We start from the raw sequence: 20,157 nt of genomic DNA, 5'->3' as shown, positions 1-20,157 counted from the left end.
CTTCTAAATTTGAATGTGCTGGCCTAATTAGAGGATGAATTTGGTTGCATAGTTTTGTCTGCACCACCGAGTCTTTCTCTCCATCCTTATTAAAGCACACCAGAGGGCTGTCTTAGTGTCTCAGCAGAATTAAGAGCATTCCATCACAAGTGTTGATTCAGCGCTGGATGTTTTTTTTTCCTGGCGCTCTTCATTTAAGGCCATGAAGATTTTATAATGCGCATGAGAAAAGGGACTTTGGATGCTGCGACAAAAAAACGAAAGCAGAAAAGTTAGACAGTAACCTAATACAGTGTGTCTTTTTGGTAACAATAAGGGCACCTTAATGAACTGTTAGTAAAGGCTTAGTTTATGCTTAATAAACATTAAAGAAGCATTAACTAACTTTTAATAACTGCTTAGTTAGTGCTTAATACTAACCATGAACTAACCGTTATTCTTAGTAAATTCCTAACCAAGCATTTACTAACTGTCAATAACTAAGCAGTAACAGTTAGTTAATGTTTAGTAAGCATTAACTAACCATTAATAGCAAAAAACTAAGCATAACATAACACTTAATTAATGTGCCCTTATTGTAAAGTGTTACCGTCTTTTTTTCAAACAAAAAAAGGGATTGAATCATGATCATCTTGATTTAATTATAAAGAACCGAGAGCAATGTAATTAGACAAGGCTGCGAGTGTTAAGAGTTGTCAGATTTATCGACAAGTGCTGATTTTTTAAATATGACCACCGTGATCTTTCAGCTCAGCAGAGGCCTTGTGCCTAGCCTAAATCCATCTCCCTCAAAAACACTTCTATAAATACCAGGAGAATGATGTCGACATGTCTTATAAGCATCATTATGTGGAGAAGTATTGGTCTTGTGGGATGTGACTTTTTCCACTTTACAAAATGGTATGCATTGTGCCAAAAGCAAAAGGGGCCTGAAGTATACTGTGCCTATTAGAGGGGATCCAGGTTTTCCCCAGGCCTCTGTTCAGTCCAGCAGGGTTTTTATTTTATGAGGGTATATTTCACTGACTCACTGGCACAGCTGAGCAGGGAAATCCTTCTCTTCACGGTCTAGTTGGGATGACTGATGCAAATATGCTGCTGCCCTGTCCAGACACTGACACCATCATCACACACTGACCCAGTTAGAAGGAGAGAGAGAGGGAGACAGACAGAGAGAGAGAGAGAGAGAGAGAGAGAGAGAGAGGGAGAGGGAGAGGGAGAGAGAGGGACATGCAGAGAGAGAGAGAGAAAGAGAGAGAGAGATGTTCCATGTCACTGGTAACTTACAGTTATTTTCTGACCCCCACATATTTTTTTAAAGTGGTTCCAAGACTATTAAAAAGCTTGGAGCCATGCATGGCAGCTCGATGGTGTGGAGGAAGAGCAGATAATGTTTCAGTTCATTTGGAATGTATAGTACTGAGTGACTGGACATTTGTCTGGATGCGGAGCAGCGTTGGACCATTTGTGATGTCCAAACATTCCCAGATTACACATGCTGTAGCTGTTAGCTGTGCATACAAGTCATGCTTTTTGAAATTAAATCACGTTTAATGGGTTTACTTATTTTATAATGGTTATGTGATTTTTATCATCTTATTTTATTGCCTGATGGGGGGCCCACAGTGTCAGAATTTGATAAGCCCCTGTTCTAGCCCAGACATATCGAATACCATATATTGCTTTTTTCTTATTTGCCATATTTTTTAGTGACCTGGCCCCTCCTGTTGGTAAGTTTACTAACAGGAGGACAACACAGAACATTGTTTTACAAGTAAACAGCAAGTGTTGTTGTGAACCACGCATACAGGAACATCATTTCAGTATAGACAGCTTTCCTCCTGTTACCAAGGTAATGATTTTAACTCATGACCAATGCTGATCAAGTTGACCATTAACCTCAAGTGGTGTGGTCTACTTTATTGTAGTGGTGTGGTGGTGATGATCAACAACCCGACCCAACCCAAGACACTCTAGCGGAGTGACATGTAATTTAGGGCTTTTCCAATAGACATAGTACAGTATGTGATGCAGGATGCAACCTCCTGAGACAATGTTTTGTAAAGACTTTAACAGCCATAGACTTTTACAGCCGTAAAGATTTAAAGGCTTTGGACTCTACTGATCCTTTAGCAGTTCATACTGTTACTTTATGTTTATAGTGTTATGTATCTGGGCATACTGCATATCTCTTTTTTTTCACAGGTATATGATCTGTAGGATCATGACATATTGCTGATGTCATGTATATCAACAGCAGCATACTGTTTTTCATATGCTTTGATAAAGGATGGTATCGATATCAGCTGTGACATGAGTCTGAGATATCATAAATCACAAAAAGCTATTCAAAAACTGACATTTAATTATTCCATCAATATTGCTCTAAAAACTGTACAGTGAACAGTTGACAGGAAATAATAATACAAACATATACAATATGCTAAAACCGACGCAGATTGAGGCATTGGAGTTGTGTTTATCACCATCACTGGTGATTTTGCATGGCTGGAGCGAGGAGGCAGCCACTGTTTGACAGTCCTCTGATTAATGGTGTGCTTCACAATGACAGATCGTACATTTTATTGCAGTAATCATTTGCAAATGTATCAATCAACTCCCTTCCTGAGCATCTGCAACTTGTGTGTTGTCTTTAGTGTAACCTTTTAAGGCATTCAGGCTGTGTGCACTTTGAGAAAAATCCACGTTTTGCAAGAGTTTGACTGCAAGTTTATTATCTGAAATGATTGGCTGCATGATTTGACCAACGATCATCTTTGTTATAAAATAATATGGTATGTAGCTTAGGTCCTACAATGTATTTGATCGTGTTGGCTTCAGGGTGGGGTTTAGGAGTCTCTATGCATATTAGGCAACGTTTTAATATGTTTGCTGAAATACTTGAACTCTCAACATTGTATTTGCTTAAACAAATTGCGAAAGGGAAAGCTATTTGACAAAAGCATAATGTGACCTATCCTTGTGCATCTTCAAGTGGGTATAAATGAAAAATCCTGGAGCTTTCTTAGTGGTGATAAGGCCTATGCTTGCGTTTCTATACACCGCTGATTAGCTTCTTCTGCTTAATAACGCCCTCAAGGTCATGTGTTTCAGTGTGTTTACTGCTCAGTGATTGTAATACAATTGTAATGAATATTCTTAAATGGTACTACAGTTCCAGTAACATGGCCCCTCTTTCAAATGTGTAGGGTTAGGGTACTACTTTGCCTGTTTGTATTCCATGTGTGCGGTGCTGGCCTTACTGCTCGTTAACCTTTCCTAACACGACTTGCATGTATTAATAACACTCAGCGTGAAAGGTCAATCGATGTGTGCATATATGTGTGTGTGTGTGTGTGTGTGTGTGTGTGTGTGTATAATTGTCACAGAGAACGCTTATGGAACCAATACACAAAGCTGGGTATAGAAGGTATATGGGCTTGTCAGTGAACTAGCCAAGGTAAATTGAATTTGCTCTAAATAATTAACCAGGACTGACGGTTTGATGTTGTTGTGTGCTTGTGTGTCCCGGGCTTAAGGGGAGGGAAATCTTGCTAATGGTGATGTGCAATCAAATGTATTGTGTAAATGGATTGCGTGCCCTTGCTCTGAGTTGCATACAGGGACTGCATTATATTGCGGCCTGCCATTTGATATATACGGTGACATAACAAAACAGCCTTTTATTTTTGCAGCAGTGGCCATTCATTGCATAGATTTTAACATGAAATTCAGATATGCTATTAAAACAATGACAACACCTCCATTTACACATGATCACCTTGGCCGTGGATTTAATCGCTACATAATGATAAATTATGTAATTGAATTCAGTTTGACCCTAAGGGTTATTGTAATGAATGTAAATGTATATATCTGACCTGAGTGACCAGGTTCTAGGGGTTTGAATTGATTTTCTTATTGAGATGTTGCATGTTGAGTCCAGGTTGACCTTTTCAGTGATGCAGTGCTTGTAACTGCTGATATATATATTTATAAAAAAAACATACAAACAGATACTGTTGCACTTTTCATGCTTAAGATGTAACAGCTTTATATTGTGTAGCAGAGAGATAAAAGGAAATATGACAGTACAAACAAAATTGTATGAGATTATTGCTACAAATTGAATTCAAACGTGCCTGGAAGAGTGGCCGGGCACAGCCACTTCTTGGAGTTTGGTTGTCATTGTGAGGTTGCCAGTCGGCTCAAGAACATCAACAAGAAAGAAACAGTAGTTACAGCCCATATTCCATTCATTGTTCAAATTCTGTTTGTGTACAGAATCAACACCAGCGCTACTGGTTAGTTGTACTAACTCACTAAAGAACAAAGGGCTTGTTTGTGTGTGTCTGTGTGTGTGATAGTGCGTGTGTGTGTGTCTGTGTGCACATGTCTTGTCCGGGCCAGAATCTTGATTTATGACCCGTTCTTAGCCGCTGTATGTTTATTTTGCCTGAGGTGGAACACGTCTTGCAAGAACACACGTGTCCTTTAACAAAACAGTGTGAAGCAGAAGCGCTAATTTTATGGGCCTGAAATTAAGCCAATTCAAATAGTTGAGTTTGTTTGATCAGATAAGGATAACAGTGCCAAGTTAAAAGTTGTCTGGTTAGTTTACATGCATGGTAGTTTGTTCATCAAGGAAAACTAATATCAGCTTAGCAGTGGCTACCAAATAAGTTGAAACAACACAACACAGATCAATTAATGACAAACCAAGCTAATGCTAATGCTATGCCCAGTTGCGTTTTACGATACCAGTTTAAAAAGTCTGTTGATGTGCTGCAGCTGGCGACCCTGCTGAGCCACATGTAGGAAAACGTTATGGTTGCCTGTAATGCTTGCAGATCACAGGGAACTGGACATTTTGATTGTTCCCTTTGAAGAGTTTTGTGACATAGCCCAGGGTGATTTCATAGGGAGGGATTGGAGCAGGACAGGTGCGACTTTAGATGCAAATTAAAAATCCACATACACAAACAAGCTTGACATGGTTGCAGTATTATTTAACCTTCGACAAAGACAGAGTAGCTGTTTGCCCTTGCTCCTAGTGCTAAACTTAATGCCAAACACAGATATGATAGTGCTATTTTCATCTCCTCGTGTAACTCTCGGCAAAGTTATTTAGCGTATATTTACCAAAGTGTCAAACGAGTTATTTAAAACAATAGCCACGTTGGAATCGCATTGGAAATGGATTGCATTATAACCAGTAATAGTACGAAGGGAAAACTGCAGCTACCAATTATTTCACATATTCTATCAAGATACATATATGCCTATACATTTGAATAACAAAATGGAGCTTATCCTTTTACAGTATAAGTTAAACATACCTTCCTAGAGTTATGCATAAAATGCAGCAAAGTGGTCAAGCTCTTTAGGTTCATATAGCCCAGTAAAACGGTGCACTTGAAACCGTGTCATAAACTAAACTTGTGTGGCTCGTTTTCTAGAAACCAGTCATCCCTGGTGAGTTTGAAAGTGTGGGGAGTCAAAACACACCTGATGCCAGACGTTGCATTTACAGTGAAGCGGGACTGTTCTGAGCGTGTCTGCTATGAGATAACAGAGGAGGTACAACCAAGAGCACAGTACAAATAATGTTGTGTAAGCACCAGTCATTTGCAGTTTTATTAAAGAGGACCTATTATACTACTTTTCTGGTCTTAATTTCTTGTTTTACACTGCTATAGAGCAACCTGACACGAATCACATCACAAAAAACTATGTAGATTTTCGGGAAGCTCTTTCTCTTATTTTGGCGATCCAGCACGTCCTGTCAACACTTGAGTGTGTGTGCTTCGGCAATCTCCGCTCCCTCCGCCTGTGCATCGGCCATCTCCGCTACCCTCCCCCCCTCCTGCAAACCCCACTCCGTTGTGATTGGTTACCTTCCTTCCGGAACACTTTCAGTGGCAGGAAGCTCGAGCATGGACCTATAAGGGCGCGAGGCAGACGCGAGGCAGACGCGAACAGGGAAGTGACAGCATTACCATACATGGAAACATCCGCGTGGTGACTTCACAAAGTTACATGCGACGTCACAAAGTTACAAAGGGTAGACCGCTTTGAACACGTGACTTCTCGACTAGCTAGAATAGTGTTTAGTGCTCGGCACAGACACCCCAGACGGTCAGCAGGGAATACGTCGAAATGCATGTAAGTCATTATTTGATAATTTAGTATGGTTAAGCATGACTATGAATCATCATAACAAAGTTTATAGGTCATAAAAGTCAAAAAGCATCATAGGTCCTCTTTAAACCACACTTTCCCACTTGCACCACAATGACTGAATAATTAAACGGTCGAGGGTGTGATTGCTTTCTCTGTTTAGCTGCGATATATTTGGTCACTGGGGCGACTACAATGATTAATTATCTCTGTGTTCATCAATGTTTTTGTCTGAACAAGCTGAGTATGAGTCATGGCCGATTGGCATTTCGTCAACAACAAAAAAGAAGAACATTCATTGTTTTTTTCTCAGAAGTCAACCAATTATTTGCCCCAAAGCAGATATGAACAAAATATCCTAAAAGGGCCAACCACCACCTTTCTCTTTTTTATTGATCATCACCCAGAAGTAGTTGAAAATAGCATACAGAGCCATGAGTTTAAGGCAAAAGACAACCAGTGTATTGAGTTTCAGCCTGTATGCGGTTGACTGCCAGGTGAATGTGAATCATTCACTCTACCACACCGCCTCACCCTCAAGACAACAGTACCACCCAAAAACTCCCAGATTCATGCAGGTTAGAGTATACCTATTAACCAGCCTGATTGTTGTGCACATCAGTGACTTTGGCGTGTCAGAACCTAGCAACAAGCACGCAAAGTTTTCAACTTTCATTTAATTTGCCACAACACCCATCAATTTTGGGTCCCAACCCACAGTTTAGGAAAACAGCCGACGCAACCTCTTTGCAGATGAACATTGCATGTTTTTCTCGGTGTGTGATTTCCAATCCGACTGTGGGCCCCGATAACGGCGACATTGCTGTTACTCATTGCCTCAGATCCCTATAGCCTCCGACTCCCCTAATCAGATTTCTCCGGTTGGGTTATTTATCATCGCCAGCTCTGACTGTGAGTGATGCTCGCCTAATGGGTTTAGCATTCAAATCTGCTGGCTTGATGCGACAGAATCCCAACAAGGGTTGTCATTCCCGTGCCGACAGCAGCTTTGCCCTGGCGTAAATAAAAGGGGGGTATTACATTGTTGAAATATGCATGCCTGGCACGGAATGGTTGTTTTTACATATGGTTCGATTTGTATCGATTTTAAAGGTGTTAAGAGGTGTAAAGAATGTAGAGAGTCAAGAAGAGAGAAAGAAAAAAAGCATTTGTGATTTAAGATAAAACTGACAATGATGAAGGTGTTCACCCATGCATTCATCTATCCACAAGCCTTTTTCCTTTATTGGCTGCTCATTTCTTTTTTTAGGGTTGACAGGGCAGAGAAGGATCATGACTCACCAAATGAGAGGCAGGAAATCAACAAATTAAGTCAACAAAAGAAGGTGGTGAGCACACGCACACCGATGAGGCTATAGTGGTGTTGACTGACAGTTATGGTTATGACAATAATTATAAGCCATAAACCAACAGCTGTGACAAACTGTCTTTTTTTTTCACGACTGCACCTGCACCGTGTGGTAACATCCTGCGGTACCTAGAGTTATGTGATACAGGTCCGCGTGTCTTATTGTTTTGTATAATCTGCAGTGATGACAGAAGACTTAATTACAAGACAGCTTTTTTTGTCAGCCTCCTTCATCCATTTCTCTTTCCTTTGCCGATGTTTTTTGATCTGAGACCATAAATGAACGGAGAGCAGAGTTAACGAGACAGTGTGCACGCGTGTGTGTCAGACCCTTCAGTCTTCACTGCCCCGCCACCTGTTCCATGTAAATAGCTCCATATGTGTGGATGACAGGCTTTATGTGGCCCGTGGGAAACATTCTGGACAGTCCTCATTACCTCATTGGTCATCGGGACTCCACTTTACAAATACTGACATCACCTCTAACAGAGGGACGGAAGGAAGCTTTTTCAAATTGTAAACTGAATTTCCCTCATTTTAAAAGACGAGCAATATACTGTGAACATTTAAGCTATATTCTGCTGCAACCTTACATTCTGCTCCGTAGGACAGTCGTTTTCTAAAGCCTGTAGATTGTGTCAATAGATCATTGATCAACCTTCCGTGCAGCATTCTAGACTAGTCTGGACATGCCTGAGGTTATGCAGTTTGTCTCCTGGCTTGATCCCGAACAGGAGATTCTCTTCACGCTTGCACACCACCCACAGAAGCACATAGACGTGTGACACCAGTCGACCAGGATTTTTCCTCTCTGTTAAACAAACAAAAAAACTGGTGTTGCAAGTACGCCACGGCACATCTGTATGAACCGACGTGACTTGAAGGTCGAACAACCTGCTAATCGGGTGCATTTTGACAACTTGTGAAGCGCTTTCTAAACAGTGATAGTGATAGTGATAGAATCAGTATGTGGATGTGTGTGTGTGTGTGTGTGTGTGTGTGTGTGTGTGTGTGTGTGTGTGTTCTAGGCACGTTTCAGTTGGTGTTATGATGATCTGTATTGACAAACCAACAGGATGTGCGTGTCTAGTCCTGGTTAGAACGTGAGAGTATTACTTGACTGTGTGTTTCACAATCCCTTTTTAATGTTGCAATAACATAATGTCTGAGCCCATATTTACAGGTGTGTTAGCATGTGTCTTTTTACTGCTTTCTCCCCTATTTTACCTGTCATAGTCACCTTTCATCAGCCTCAGTGTTGGATGTCTCATCTTTTAAATTATAGTGTCTACTTAGCTGCTTTCCCTTTCTCTCCTCTCTTTTATCGTTAAGTACTCAAGACTTACAGTATTAGCCAGCAGTGTTTTATATCACTGGGATTAAATTTCATTGAATAATCAGATGTCATGTTTAATGCCATGAATGATTATGGTATCACTCAATTAACTAACTACCCTGTAATACTTCTACCTATAGAATTTATTTTAACAATTTCAAAACTAGATTAAATGGCACTTAATTTATCATAGTGTGTCCATATTTTGATCCTCCTTTAGGTGGGTTGATGGCTTGACAAAGTGGTGTATTCTTTCATGCATAATTTTGAGTGAGTGGCAGTGTATGCACATTATGTGCACAGACGTGTGTGTCTACGCTATTTGTCTCAGCATGACTCCGAGTCTCCCACTTAGCTTTGTAATTACCTTTTTTTCCCGGCTATTACAGTTAATTGGAGTACAGGTAAATCACTGCTGTATACTCATGCACGTGCACACACACACACACACACACACACACACACACACACACACACACACACATACACACACACACACACACACACACACACACACACACACACACACACACACGCCAAGTTCAACTGTGTGTCTTAAGTTTTTTTAAATTAAGTTAAAGCTCTACAATGACACGTATTTGTCTTTATCTGTTATGATTCTTTAATGTATTCTTTGCTAAAACGGATGCTTTGTGCATATTGTAAGCCCATGAGAAAGGGAAGTGACACTTTGACAGCCTGTTTGTTCTGTTGGTGACAACATTTAAGTGCAAGTGATAAATCTCATTGCGTATGCTGTCACACCGGAGGTAACGTAAATGAGTGTGAGGATGTTTTTTTAATTGAATGTAGAAAAGGAAAGTTAATTAAATTCTAACATCTCTTATGATTTAGTGAGTGAATGCAGCTTGTCAACACAATTTGAAATGACATAATAACTTTTTAAAAGCTTGAAAGGTTACTGACTTTAAAACCGTGACACGTTTCATGCCAGTCTCACTTGAGTGTTGCAGTGCTACCCTTTGGATAGCACTTTAAAAAATGCTAACACTGTACACACACACACGCACACACACACACACACACACACACACACACACACACACACACACACACACACACACACACACACACACACACACACACACACACACACACACACACACACACACACACACACACACACACACACATACAATCATGTTTTTTTCTGTTTGTAACTCTGCCAACACAGCCACCTGACTAAAGCTGCCACTCCACCTCTCAGCTCACTGCAATCTTTCCTCTCTCTCTATGTCTAGCTTTCTTATTCTCCATTTCCTATACTGTCGCTCTTTCCCTGCTCTGGTTCACTTCCATGCACGAGCACATATACATTTGAGAAACATTCAAGAAGCAAATGCACATTGATTATCAATCAGCTATATACAAAGCTGCAAAACTGAGATTTATTTATATCAAGTTCTTACATTGTTATTGATTTTTTACAGACTCAAGGATACTCGTTCATCTTCTCCCTTTTCCAGTGCAGACAGAGTGACAGGAGCAGAGGGACTGAAGAGTGAAGAGAGACAGACAGAGGCATATCAAGTGACTGAAGTTATACAACTCAAGTTTTATTTCAATTAGAATGTCAGAGACGTGTTACTTTAATACCATTTGTGACAGAACAAAACCCTCATGTGCATGAAAGAAAGGGAAAGAAAGCAATAAATGCAAAAGGCACAGCAGTAGAGAGACATGTATTTATAGGAGCTGCAGCAGATTATTACTTTATACATGTGTTTTGGTTCGGTCAACCAGTTCATATGGTGAACCCACATTTTCTTCAAATTACTTTGGTCTCTCTTGGCAGTCTCGAAACCAAGTTTAGGGTTGTATATATTTGTCTGTATGTGTGTGCCAGTGAGTGTGTGTGTGTGTGTGTGTGTGTGTGTGAGTGTGTTCTTGTGTTCTTGTGTGCAATTTTGTGACAAGAAAGACACAGATTATTGCACATGAAATGTTATTCATACAAAGCAGCTCTTGCGTGACTATCCCCCTGCTACAGCACTCACCAGCCTATTGGAGAAACACAACAGAACAAATCTCAGTGAAAATAACAGTCTGCAAATCTCACCAGGGAGATTCTCTCTCTCACTTCTCTCCTCATTTTCGGACTCTTTTCCCCAGATCGAAGTGCTTGTTTTGTACAGTAGGTGACAAATGAATGTTTGCTTTTCTTAATTAACAGACAGAGGGTGGGATACAGTGCAGTTCGGCTGTGTTTGTGGGTTTCTAGAATCCAATATTATTTGGATGGAGGTAGACCTAGAATCTTCTCACATGTATAGGGCATTGTTTTAATTTGAGGTACTGCTGTCAAAATCTGCGGATTAGAATTTTCATATTCTGCATAACTACTATTAATTTGCTACTTTAGTAGATTGTAGGTATTCGGCAGATCACATGCGCTTTTACATTTGTTGTCCCAAACACATGAGTAAAGGTTCTTGCAGGCAAACAAAATTCGATTATCTGGTGCACAGGATTTTTCAGGATCATTATTTTAGAAGCACATTTTTACTGCAAGGGAGTGAGAGTAAGAGTGACAAAGTTAGAAAAGGAAATCAAATCTTCACGAAACACAAACAGAAACACATCACAGTATTTGAGTGAAAAGTGATTTTTACAGAACAAAAAGGGGGTTGTTTTGTACCAATCAGATTCACAAACACACCAATGGGCTGCCAGCCAGTGACCTCTGGGTCCAAATGTTGTTCCAGTCATTCTCCCCAAAGGCTGACCTTCCCTGTCCGAACAGCACACAAACTCCACTCATAGTTACATGCGTCCCCTCACTAAATCACATATCCTTTCCCATTCTCTCTCTTGATATACCCTCTCAACATCTCTTATTATATTTATTTAACCACACTTAAAAAGGGTTCCAGTGAGATATCTCTCTTAATATAAGATCCACGGTGCCTCCTCAGCCTGTGTTGTCTTATAGCCCATAATGCGTGTAGATCCTGAACCAGAGGATGATCTATAGCAAATAAATGATAGGACCAAATGTACACAGCCACGTGCAGCTGTTATCTATTTAACTTCATGTGGCTCAATTACCTTACTTTGGTTAATGACAAAAATGGTTTGTCGCAAGGTATTTTTCCTGTGTCTTGTTGTGTGCAAGTGTTTGCTACGGTCTGTGTTAAAAGAAAAAAAAAAGTCATGAATCCTAAACTGATTCAAATACTGAAATGAACTGGAGTTGCAGTTTGCCGTGTTGTGTGTTGGCAGATATATCCCAAAAATGCAGGAAAAGATTGCAGAGGTAAACAGCTGTAATTTCATCTAAGTGAGGGAACATACACAAACAAGCAGTCCTCATTCCCAGTACATTCCAGTTGAAGTCCCGCTCCTTCATTTCACTCATTCACTTTGGTTCTCTCTCCTCTTTGCATCTCCTTTATTCTCACAGTGTCATCCTCTCATCCTGGCTGGTATTGTTATTCTGCTTCTATCATCTTGTTGTTTTCCCTCTACTTTTGTATGTCCCTTTTTCTCCTTTTCCTATAGTTGTATATTCAGTGGTTCTTTTCCTCCACTGTTCTGGCTCTTGTCTGTGTAATCTGTGTGATCTCTGTGCGAGGTTGTTTATAACTCCTAAATGTGCCACTTCCCCGCCCCTGACTCATTCTCCAGCGAGTAACAGTGCAGAGAGAGAGATGGATTCATTTTCATGGTGCTCCTCCTGCACACTTATCTTTTATTTCCCTCCAGATTATATTTTTTTTATGGCAGTTCAGCTTCGTCAGATGTTATGTGGTGGAGAAGTGATAGGTAGAAGGGGAAAAACGGCTTCCTCTGTATTTGCCCCTGTGGTAATGTTATAAAGCTGTGGTTATACATATATTTAAAACATTTTTTTACCCCGCTTTGAGTCTTGCTGCCATTCTGAAAGTGTTCTTAGATTTCACACTCCAACAAAAGCAATCCTTTTTTTCCGTCTGTATAGTAAATTGAATTATACGTATTTTATTGTTACTTGAACCATAAGTAGAGCTCTTAGCTGTTCTAGAAATTGTAAAGCACAACCTTGCATGGCTCATTGCTCGAGTGATATTCCTGTAATACCGTAGGCCTAGAGCAATAACAAAGGGCAAAACTGTTCAACACATGTTCTTTTTAATAATTAAGATTTAAATGTTATTTTTTCCTCTCAGCAAAGTCCTTGAGAGCAGCAGTTTAACAAGTGTTGGTTGCTTAGCAACTTACAAGTGGTAACTTTTGGGTTGGGATGCCATTTTATAATCATGGCTAATGTGGTTATGTCTTTATTTCTTAACCCAAATCAGTCAGCCGAAACCGCAGACAACAACCTGTTTTACAACAGGGATTTTTTCTATTGTGCTGTTTAAGGTTATTAAATTATTGGCTCGGTCTTGTTAAAACGAATGAAGGACATGTACTACTGTGCATTGGGACAATCCATTCGAAGTCCCCTTATTGCATGGATGAATATTAAAACCTTTTTTTTCTTTTTCAAATTCCGACCAAATTCTGAGAAGCAATAGAAATATGCTGGCTCTGTTGCAGTCCACCATTGCTCAATTCAAACAAGGGAAAACATCTTCACTGGACGGGGAATGAACCATATTTCAGTCCTACACTAAAGCCTTGCATTTGAAATGAGAAGACAGCATAGCCATAGAAAAGAATGGCCTCTGAAGTCTGCCTTTGACACTTATGATGCCTTCGACTTTTTAACCCCAACTTCCATTGGGTGAATGAGCCCCCCTTCTCTGTTCGTCCCCTTTTCTCATTTGCTCTCCTCTATGTCTGTCATCCCCCCCCCCCCACACACACCACCTCCAACTCTCTTTCTCTGTCTCATTACCTCTCTCCACCCCCCCTCTCACATGCTAGCACAATGCCTTCTCTTCTATTTCAGTGCCCGCGGTCATTTTCAATCGGTGATTGAACTGACTTTGTAGCTTGTGTGTGTGTGTGTTTGAAACAAGAGTAGTGGGAAAGAGCGCAAGATCCAGCAAAGAGGGGACAAGGCAATAGACAGTATAACAGGATGAGAGAGGGCTACAAGACAGAGCAATGGAGAACAAGAGAGAGAGAGAGAGAGAGAGAGAGAGAGAGAGAGAGAGATATGCTAGATATTGCCTTGATGTTGATACTGCCCTATACTGACCTTCCATCTACCTGCTATCTCTCTTTCTTCCTCGCTTCCTGCTTTTTCGGTCTCACTTAAACTCCTGTCTCCACGAAGTCTGTATTCCGAATGACCAGAACCAATTAGTCTTTTATAGTACCATGCATCATTTAGTTCAGTTGCCTAATTATCTTAAAATATGGGCAAAAGTCATCACATTTTTTCAGCAAGAAATGCACACTTGAGGCTCATGCATATGTAGCCATATACTCTCTTGTGTGTTTACCTGTCTTTTTTGTCTCTCCCTCTGCATATATCAATCTTTCTCCCCACGCCTCGGCTGTCTAGCATCACTCCCTTCCTCTCCTAGTATTCCCCTCTTCCACCATGTAATTTGAGAGGGGAACGCAGTGAAAAAAAAAATCCCCCCACAGTCTGACCCAGAGTTGAACCTTTGCTGGCTTTGACAGATCGCTGCAACACGATGCCTTTCATTTCATCCTGGCAAAAAAAGGGTCTCTCTCTCTCTCTCTCTCTCTCTCTCTCTCTCTCTCTCTCTCTCTCTCTCCCCCCATTTTTAATGGGTTGTGTCTTTCACCGCAAATGGGTGAAAAAAATCAAGTCCAGTGCTGTTAACGTGTGTGAAATGAGTGCATTGTGTGTCTGTGTGTGTGTGTGTGTGTGTGTGTTTGTTTCCACCTTGGTGGCATTGATGTATATGATGATTGTGTATCCGTATGGGGCCCATTTGTGAGATAAGGGTATAGCTCTAGCAGAGATAAGGGGCTTGCAGAAATAGGCTTTGTTTGGGCCAGTTGGTGAGAGGTGTCGCAGACAATTGATTGAGGATTGCCTCGGTCACACTTTTAATGCACCTCTCTCACTGAGAGAGTACACCCCAGGAAAACACTTCACATGCTATCCGAATGAGCGAATACATTGACGAGTCAGCATTTTTTGACCACATGGAATTGTCCAAATCAAGACCCTTATTTGATCACATGAAATCTAAAGCAACTCCCATTTTTACTAAATTGTTAGCATATTTTACATAGGTTTCTTTCTATATTTGATGTTAACAAAACTGGTTGCAGTTAAGCTATACTTATAGTCTAAAGTCTATTCTATAGGATTCAGTGGCTGGTTCAATGACACTTTCATAAGACACTTTCACGACAGACACACAAATATGAGGTTTAGGTTTCGTTTACATTGGTAGCTAGTTTACATTGTAGATGTAATGGCAGTAGCATACTGCGTCAACAGAAGAATTACATTTCAGGGCGGATTTCTTTTCATCTTAGTAAAGGAAGAGGATTCGAGAGGCAGAGTTGAGGTCATTTTGCCTTGACATATGGATTTTAAGAAAACCAAATTTTCATGCAAAGTTTCTATATCTCGAAATTCTATTGGGAATACAGCAGTTGTGAGTGTTATGGACACTAAGCTGGTGTTACAAGGTGGATTGAGTAAGCGAATGTTCAAGGAAATGACCCTGTTCTAAACACAGCCCCAAAGCCAACTTAATCTGCCAATCGTCTACTCTACTTCCGGCATTTTCTTTCAACATTACTGTGAATTACCTCGTTATATAAAAAATAAAAACTTTTTAATCATAATTATTATCACTTTGAAACGAAATGCAGTTAAGAGGTGAAGTGGAAGTGCTCCCATTATTCATACTGATAAGGCCCTCTATTATAAATCCCTGTCCGGCCAGTTGGAACATAACGGCCCCCTTTTGTTGTGGACCAAATGAAAGGTTGTGGTGATTCAGAGAGAAATTAAAGGTTATAAATGAAATTGAGTATTTCCTGCGCGGGGACATTTAGAAGATTGAGATTGTAATCATTACTGTTGTGACTGACAGAGAGTCAAATGGGTACTGGGGGTTCTATTGTGCAAGCTTAATGAAAAGGTAAAGGACTTGACATTGCAAAAGGTTAGACTTATGGGCAAAGAGGGAAGGACGGAAAGGAAGGGGGTGTGGATGCAGATAGACGGATGGGATGAATAAAGGTGGAGGGGGAGGAGATGATGGAGAGATGGAATGGGGAAAAAAGGAGGGGGGGTAGAGAGAGAGAGCTTGGGGTTGAACGAGGTATAGTGAGCTGGCTGGCAGGCACGACAAAACCCTTGGCCAGGTTGATTCGAGAGGTCTCCGGAAGGTCATTCATTTGACACGGTTGGCTGCCCTGTGCCATCCCTGACCACTGGGTCGTGTTCTCTCTATCTGCCCTTTTCTCTCTCTCTCTCTCTCTCTCTCTCTCTCTCTCACTTCTGTCTAATTTCCCTCCTGTCCTCTGACAAACACCCTTCCGTTTTCTCTCTGACCCTTGAAGTGTAGCTCAAAGCAAACAAGACAGTCTCAGAGATACATCAGGGGGAAATATTTGCGAGGGGAATTAATGAAAGTAAAGTCAACCAGCTATTTTTTTTCTTCTGTGCTCATTACATCATTACGCGAGTCATTTAGGTCTATGTTGGTGACCCAATGTTACATCATTTAAAACTCCCTGTCCTTAAATTTATTTGATTTGATGCTTGAGATCACACATTAGATAATAGGTCCTTCTATTATGTTGTAATGTCTGTAGTGTAAAAGGCAATTTAGCTCTGTGAACACAGCGTCCCTCCCATGGGGGAAGAGGGTTCTCTGGCCGGGTTGACCCGTTTTCCTCCGTTTATGGTCAGTCACAATGTCATTGTGTGGCCATTGTGTACTGCCAAAAGGGAACTTATCACTTGTCTCCAATAACTTTGATATGTTTATTCCTGTTATTTGTGTTGGGTTACAACAAACCCCCATAACTCTTCTCTTGGCATTGAAGAGCCTTGTAATAACATTTAAAAAATTCAGCTCAGGTTGTGCGAGAGGGGAAATCTAGGGGGAGTTCTGAAAATAATGTGTCTGTTTCGGAAGCTCCTTTAGTTTTCCTGTGTTCTTGCTGACATTGTTTACAGGTTGTTCAAATAGGGCTTTGAAGTGTAGTAAGCCACAGATCTACATCTTGAACTACAGAATGGGCTCTGAAGATGGTTTGCAGAGGGAGTTGACAGGGATTCCACTAGGAGCTGGGAGTGTATGGAGTCTATGGGACTAGTCTGCACTTGAACTCAGTTACTTACAGATACAGCATTGTTTCTTCTTGATGTCTATTACACTATTGGAGATTGTTGCTGGATTGTTTTTATACATTTTATTAAGGAATCATTTTATCCGCCTCGCTCACAGAACACATATCAACTTGCGAAACACAGGTGTTCCCCCCCAATACCATGAAAGACGTTGCAGTACATTTAGTGTGCCACAAAAACAACAGGGTCTTGGTCCTCCGGTTCAACCAAATGTAACTGACCTATTATTGATGTTATTGGTAACACCTGTACTTTTCCCGCACCTGATGCGTCTGCTGTGAAAAAGGTGTATTTCTTTACTGTGTCTTTTGTGTTCCGTGCCTGAACTGAAAGCACTAAAACAGTGTCCATGTTTGGAATCATTGTATACCACTGCATAGAGGTGAGCACAAGACAGAACGTGGATAAAGAAGGTTTAAAAAGCAACACACATACTGTATGTGTTTAATTTAATGAGGAAGTTATCGACTATATACAAAACTAAATAGGGGTCAAATGGCTTATCACATATGTAGAGGAATTCAGTATGTTCTGACATTCACTTGAGTGTATTTCTTTGTCTTTGACAGAAAAACTACTGGCGAGGAGAAGGGGAAGAACGTAAAGATCCAGCGGACAGGAAAGACAATGAATGTAAGCTGTTTGTACCAGATACCAGATGTGCATTGATATATAACAGATGATGCTTGTTTCCTCTGTCCAAATCCACAATGCTTAAGCCCTAGACAGTTTTGGAGTTCTTTTGTTTAGGGTCAAGAGGACATGACCTCTGGAATCTATATGTATTTGTGTGTGTCTGTACTGCATCTTTGTCTGTTTGTGAGCGTCTATGTGTTTGTATTTTACTATCTTCAGTCATCTGACAGGGCACACATAACCCTTAACCCCTAGCAGCGCAAACTCTTGGCTCAGGACCTGCATACTTGGCAGGCTACTCAGGAAACAGCTAAGTGTGTGTATGTGTGTGTGTGTGTTTGTGTGTGTGTGTGTGTGTGTGTGTGCGTGTGCGTTGGTGTGCGTTTGTGTGGGTGTGGGTGTGTAATTGCTAGGTGTGCATAGCGTATGTTGCTTCCGTTTGAGTTGAGTTTTTATTTAATTAAGAAAATCCGCCAAACAAGCAAGGGCCAGATTCACAGTATAAGCAGATGGATCAACATGTCATCTTGTATGTAACTTTTTTTCTTCATTTGCACACAACTGCACAGAGGAGATAGCCTGGCATTCCCAGACCTGCCACTAGGCGCTGGCAAATTAAATTTGCTGCGCGTGTTGGTCTGGACACGCTCCGTTGAAGCTTTATCAAGAAAACCAGAAATCTGGCTATGGTTTCAATTGGTTCTATCTAATATGGGCGCGCCAGAGCCCCTTTTATGGTACTCTGGGGAGGACGTAACCGGATGACGACAGTGACGTGCATGCGACGTCGAAGCCGTGATAGTAAACATCAAAGATGGCTGCGGATATGTTGTGTGAGTTTGAGACTGCTTTGGCCTCGACCCTTAACGATTTGGAAGACGGCACTCAAATCTTTCATTAGCAAGTAAGTGGAATGTTCTGTTTTGCCGACCGACAACGGCAAACGTTTAATTTAACAGTTTAACAGCTGTTCGCTAAACGAAAGGGGCTTACGTCACCTTGTGCATCGCTCTGATTGGTTGTAGTGCTATCCAACTGCGTGCAGTGGCATTTGAAATGCACGAGTAGGAGCCGCCCCTTGAGGTGGAAATTACTATTGATCGTGGCCAGACCCTCTATCGTTCAAGATATCAGGGTCTGGATTTCCAGGCTACAGAGGAGATACTCTGAGAGAACTCTAAACCCATTCGTCTCTATGATGCTATACCATTCAACGCTTTTAAAAATATCTGATAATTGCTGTTTTGATAAATGCAACATGTGCACCGTTGCTGTGCGATCGCTGCATTACATCTGCATCACTTCTGTTCCCCTTGGCCTGCCCCGTATAGGCTCATTAAAACGTGTCAGCATTTGTCATGTGGAGAATCATTTGAGAGGGTTCATTTTGAGGCCCATTACCATAGCTGAAAAACCAATCTCTGTTTATCTTCCCCACACTAAGTGGGGTTGAAGGGTTTTCAGCAGGTAATCTTTTATATGTAATAGATTACACTCTGGAAAGTTCTCCCGCCCTTGTTCACACTATAAATGCTTTTAATGAGCCCGGGGCCTTGTGCAGTATATATGGCTATGTCTTTCATCTATAAGGCTTTCAGCTGTGTGTTAGCTCTGCCAATAAGACATGCTGTTAAAGACTTGGCAGCTAGTCTGCAGCCTCCACAGTAAATGGTTTGCAGATGACTTTTCCCGCACAGTGGTTTTTCAAACTTTTTTTTCCGAAATGATTTTCGTTATATCCATAACTGATTATGTGGGGGTATAGGTTACTGACCACCAGTTGTGGTGTGTGTCAGTCACCCTGCCCTGTGATAGTATTACATTGCACGTAACCTTAGTTGGAAATTTCTCCAAAGCGATTAAAGGAATCAATTTTAGCCCCCCTTGCCACCTTCAAATAACTGACTTTCAAACGTGTAGGACCAGGAGTAGACAGACTATATAAAGGAGCCACATAGAAAATCATAAAGCTATTTCAAAGTACATACCATTGATTTCCTTTACCTTTTAAAAGAGCAAGCCGTGTCAAGAATGTTTTTTAGTTTTTGAGTTAAGTTTGATAGTAAAGTTCAGGTATTTTCAAACCGTATGACTAAGAGAAGTACATTGTTTATATTTATCAGTGTTGGTGGAAACTGCCATGGGAGACTTTCCCCTACCACTGCACAGGCTTTTGCTCTCACGTACAACATATTACTTGTTTTGCAAACCCTTCATATACAATAACATTCAATTGTAAATATGATTTACAAACTAAATGAAACACCATTTATAACATACAAAGTAGCCCTCTCAGCCATCGCACTGCACGGAAAATCAAGCTTCTGTAGTAGACAATTACAAACTTTTGAAAGGTATAGTGTAACTTAGTAACCACATGGACTCATA

At 40.8% G+C, this 20,157-nt stretch overlaps 1 long non-coding RNA gene across 1 annotated transcript in view; it reads left to right on the top strand.

The window, feature by feature from the left end:
• LOC307259385 overlaps positions 1 to 20,157 on the top strand; it is a 99,212-nt gene that overhangs the window by 19,482 nt on the left and 59,573 nt on the right. Inside the window, exon 3 of the long non-coding RNA XR_013845155.1 lies at positions 17,703 to 17,766. This is a non-coding gene — a long non-coding RNA (uncharacterized lncRNA). The remainder of the gene's footprint in view (positions 1 to 17,702; positions 17,767 to 20,157) is intronic.

The sequence above is a fragment of the Ammodytes marinus genome (assembly GCF_949987685.1).
Source record: "Ammodytes marinus genome assembly, chromosome: 13".
Taxonomy (NCBI): Eukaryota; Metazoa; Chordata; class Actinopteri; order Uranoscopiformes; family Ammodytidae; genus Ammodytes; species Ammodytes marinus.
This window is presented reverse-complemented; position numbering and strand designations above follow the sequence as displayed.